Here is a 4,893-nt window from a genome sequence, read left to right as displayed (position 1 = left end):
CTGGGTAAGTACAGACAGATCGCAGCTCACCTTCTGAACTCCTGGGTTGAGGTCCTTGGCCACCTTTGCCATCCTCTTCTGGGGTGGACAAACAGCGCCTGGCTTCTCAAGGCAGAGGCGCGAGGGCGCGCAGCGGGCACAGCGGTGGCTGAATGGCCAGGATCGCGGGCCCAGGGCGAGCTCTGCTCGCAGCCCGGCGCGGCGGGGCCCTTTAATTGGAGAGCGGGACTCCCTCTAAAACCTCGCCAGCCAATCGGCGCGGGCGCTCGCGCTTGGCCAGCCAGTCCCAGCGCGCGGCTCCCCCCTCCCTTCGGTTGGTCTGGGCCCGGCCGGGAGGCTGCAGCGGAGTGAGCGCTGCCCTTACGTCAGTGCGGCCGCGGCCCCTGCCTGCCCGGGCGGCGCACATCTGTCCCTGAGCGGCAGGAATCCGTCCCCACGCCCTTCTCCTTTAAAGGACAATGGGCAGAGGGTGGGGCGGGCCTCCGGGCCCCGCGATCCATTCAGGTCAAAAGGGAGAGTGATCAAACAGGAAGGCTCGGGTATTTTTAGTGAGCTGGGTCCAAAAATAAATGCTGAGCTGTGTTCCCCTAACCACCCTTTCTGCCTTGTCGGAGCGGGGTGGGCAGGTGGCATGCAGCAGCTTTGACTAAGCTGGCTAGCTTTTCCCAAACCTGGGCAAGTTTTCCAGTCATCGGAGAGGAGGTGAGATTGCAGTGAGTTGTGATTTGTGTTTTAAACGTAATGTTTGTAAAGTATTAATCTGCCTTTTCTAACTTGCTTTCGTGTCAATCCTCCCCATTCAGGGAGGAAGAGAACACTGTCCTGATTTTATAAGTGGCAGCATGTACATCTTCACTCCTGGAGTCATATTTTCTCATCGTTATCTAATAATTATCTCAGGTATTGCTATTGCTACCATGATAATGATGATGATTGTCACTCTCATTTAACAGACGAGGGAACAGGATCAGAGAGGGTCACTGGGCCAGAGGTGAACTCTTCAGCGGGGCTTTAACCTGAGAGAGGGAGCGTGAGAGCTCGTCTGGGGAGAAGGGACACAGGATAACAAGCCATAAACTAGGAAATTCATATTTTTTTAGATTCATTGAGTCCTGGAGGTCTGGACAAGCAAGAAGCCATCTGTGGATTTCTCACATCCTTGGGAGGAAGTCTCTTGCAACATCTAATATCCCAAGTCCTAGAAGACAAAATCGGCCAGGTCTCACTGTGTCATGCTTTCTGCCTATAATCCACAGCTATTAAGGCAGTTCCACAGACCTGGGTTCCCAGAGCCATTTTCCCAGCCTAGACAGAGGATTAAACACAGCCCTTTTTCACCTTTTTCCCAGACAGGAGAGTACTCTGTCATGAGGTTTTCATCCTGTAACCCACATTGGCAGTGCCCCCCTGCTGGAAACCAGGGCTCAAGTGGGCTAAAATAAAGCCCAGTTGCAAGGAGACTGCAGGGTGGTTTCAAAGTACATCGTGTGGGACTGATGTGAGGGGACTGGGAAGCTGCAGGTCACATTCTAGGGCTTTTTCTCTTATTGGAGACGCTTTCCTTCTTAAAGCCTCCTCCAGTTTGGTTCTTAACACATCATCATCCTCAGCGATCCCGAATCTTGACCCACGATCCCAAGCTGTGGTTCTTTTTTCACATTCCTGGAAAGGGCTTTCTATCTGTGACTCCTTTTTTTCCAAGACGCGGGATGATCTTTTTCTCCTTTCATGGATTTCCGCTCTGATCGGTGTTTGTCTCTCTTGCTCCCACCTGTAGCCCCGACACCTAGCCCATGACTGATGCTCAGAACACATCTGGGAAATGAATGGAGGTCGCGTTCTGGCTTTGAACCAGCAGTGAGCTGGCAAGGTGGGACCGGGAGAGATGGCTCAGTGCCACCCCTGGTCTGGTTTGTCCGAACTTCCTAGGTGGGCTGCATGATTAAACCAGGGTGTAATTTAACCGTGGCCAGAGGAAGCCTGGACTGGGAGAGGTTTCCACGTGAATAGCCCTTTCAGTAGCAAATCCTAGAAACAATGGTGTTGAACTGGGATGTCCTGCCAGAGGCCTTTAGACTTCAGAGCTGTGGGAACAGAAGCCAGGAGAATAACAAAGGCAAGCTTTATCCCTTGCAAGCTAGGCAGAAGCCTACCCAGTGAAGTCATTTCCCACTCTCTTCTCAGCCACCCTCCCTGCCCCATTTTGAGAAATTACTGTTCCATGGAATAATTTGACTTTTATGAACTGTAACACTGTTTAGCTCCAAACGAGACAGTCTTCCCCTCTTCTTATTTTTACCCTTGGCTACAGTTTCAATTAAGGAAGCAGGTATTGTGGCTCTTTCTCAGAATATGAGTATCAGAAGCTACTGCTTGGGGGCTTCCCTGGTGGCGCAGCGGTTAAGAATCCGCCTGCCAACGCAGGGGACACGGGTCCAAGCCCTGGTCCGGGAACGTCCCACATGCCGTGGAGCACCTGAGCCCTTGTGCCACAGCTGCTGAGCCTGTGCTCTGGAGCCCGGGAGCCACAACTACTGAAGCCCGTGCACCTAGAGCCCGTGCTCCGCAAGAGAGGCCACTGCAGTGAGAGGCACGTGCACCGCAGCGAAGAGTGGCCCCTGCTCACCACAACCTGAGAAAGCCCGCGCGCAGCAACGAAGACCCAGCACAGCCAAAAACAAATAAATTAATTAATTTAAAAAAAAAAAAAAAAAAAGAAGCTACTGCTTGGATGGCCTTGTCTCTCCTTTCTGGGAAAGAACCTGTCGCACTCAGAAAGCTGCTCCCTGCTTCCTGTAGTGCTTAGTCTGTCCTCAGCTGAGGACGCTGACTCTGACTCTTTAAATCCCACTCTGAAGCCAACTGTTCCTGGGGACCGATAGTCAGAGTTTAGACTGGACACCTCGACAGAGTCTTATAATCCAGACTGTTCTGGAAAACGGAGGCAATAGGGCCCATTGTACCTCTGCCTAACTCCATCTCTGGGGTCCTTTTGCTTCTCTTTGGGAGAAAATGGGGTATCTTTTCCAGGCTGGAACAGCAAAGAGATCTGATTTCCCCAAGGTTCATTGCTTGGTGGTGCTGGGGTTTATTACAAGCTTTATTCATCCATCAAGTAGTTTTGGGGGCACCTGCCTTAAGCCAAGCCCTGTTTTAGGTGCTGGGGACACCCAGGTAAATAAAAGAACCCTTCCGCTTCAAGAATGTCTTGGTCTGGTAAATATCACTGGGGCTTTTTGTTTCACAAAGCTCTTATCTTACTTGACCTTCAAGACAACCGTGGTATAATTCTAATTATTCCATAATAATTCTAATTATATCTCTGGGAGAAAATGGAGATTTGGGACAGTCCAGGGCTCCATCCAAGGTCATACTCCAGCAGGTGGCAGAGGTGAAATTCACACTCAGGGCTTTTAGCTCCAGACTGTGTCCTCTTGAGTTATCACACTGCCTCCTATAGTGACTGTCAAGGATTGATTACAGGACAAGAGTCAGCATTCAGAGCAAGGTGATGGTGTTGTTATCCTTGTCATTGGGTTTGTCATGCTCTTTTCCCTGTTCATTCATGCATTCAACAAACATTGAGCTGAGAACTCTAATAGGTGAGGCCCTGAGCTGTAGATATGACATAGACTGAATAAGACCGGAAAGGTTCCTGCCCTCATACAGCTTCTATTCTGGTTGGGGGAGACTGGCATGGAACAGGGGAACAGATCATTAGATGAAGGAGCTAAGAATGGCGATGAGGGCCTCAGAGGAAATAAATTGAGGAGTGAGTCACTGGATGTGTGGTCCCTTGAGATCAGGTGGTCCAGGAAGGCCTGACTGAGGAGGTGATGTGTGAGATGAAGTCTAAAGAGGGAGTTCGAGTCAGCATGGCGATGAGCAGAGTTGCCACGGAAAGAACATTCCAGAAGGATGGAGTCATGAGTGCTAGGGCCCTAAGGTGGGCATGGGCTTGAAGTGTCTGAGGGGTCATAGGGTCATTACAGTTGGAGAGTAATGAGGGACAAGGAGAATTTGTGAGGAGGCCTTGTGGGAACTGGATCACCTTGGATTCTGATAAGGAGTTTAAATTTTTTTTTTTAATTTAATTTATTTTTTTATTTTTGGCTGCATTGGGTCTTCATTGCTGCACACGGGCTTTCTCTAGTTGCAGTGAGTGGGGGCTACTCTTTGTTGTGGTGCACGGGCTTCTCATGGCGGTGGCTTCTCTTGTTGTGGAGCGCGGGCTCTAGGCGCGAGGGCTTCAGTAGTTGTGGCACGAGGGCTCAGTAGTTGTGGCTCGCAGGCTCTAGAGTGCAGGCTCAGTAGTTGAGGCATACGGGCTTAGTTGCTCCACGGCATGTGAGATCCTCCCGGACCAGGGCTTGAACCCGTGTCCCCTGTGTTGGCAGGTGGATTCTTAACCACTGCACCAGCAGCGAAGTCCCAAGGAATTTAGATTTTTTTCTGAGGACAGTAGGAAACTATAGATCAGTGCTTTCCCACTGAGATATAATGTGAGCCTCGTATATCATTAAAAATTTTCTAATAGCTGCATTTAAAAAGTTATAAAAAGGTAAACTTTATTTTATTTAATCCCATGTATCTGAAATGGTGTCATATCCACTTGTGAATGATGTAAAACATTATTGAGATGTTTTATATTCTTTTTTTGTGCTACATCTTTGAAACCTGGTGTGTGTTTTATACTTACAGGGCATCTCAGCTAAGTTCAGCTACTTTGCAAACGCTTAATAGCTGTGCGTGGCCAGTGGCTACCATACTGGACAGGGTGTTATAGAGCTTTAAGTAGGGGAGTTGCAGTATCTGATTTGCTAGTTAACTCACAGCAAGGACACCCAGGAGCTTCTAATAGAAACCCAGTTGGTAACTAACAACCCTTGATTA

The 4,893-nt window shown here is 49.5% G+C and overlaps 1 long non-coding RNA gene across 1 annotated transcript; it reads left to right on the top strand.

Annotated features, from left to right (window-relative positions):
• Positions 1 to 614: 614 nt before the first annotated feature.
• On the top strand, positions 615 to 2,305 carry LOC102991156 (uncharacterized). The gene is made up of 3 exons (XR_448755.4): positions 615 to 702; positions 804 to 900; positions 1,101 to 2,305. It is a non-coding gene; the product is annotated as an uncharacterized lncRNA (long non-coding RNA).
• Positions 2,306 to 4,893: the final 2,588 nt, after the last annotated feature.

This window comes from Physeter macrocephalus, chromosome 18 (assembly GCF_002837175.3).
Source record: "Physeter macrocephalus isolate SW-GA chromosome 18, ASM283717v5, whole genome shotgun sequence".
NCBI lineage: Eukaryota > Metazoa > Chordata > Mammalia > Artiodactyla > Physeteridae > Physeter > Physeter macrocephalus.
The sequence above is the reverse complement of the archived record's forward strand: the minus strand, read 5'-3'. Positions and strand labels throughout refer to the sequence as shown.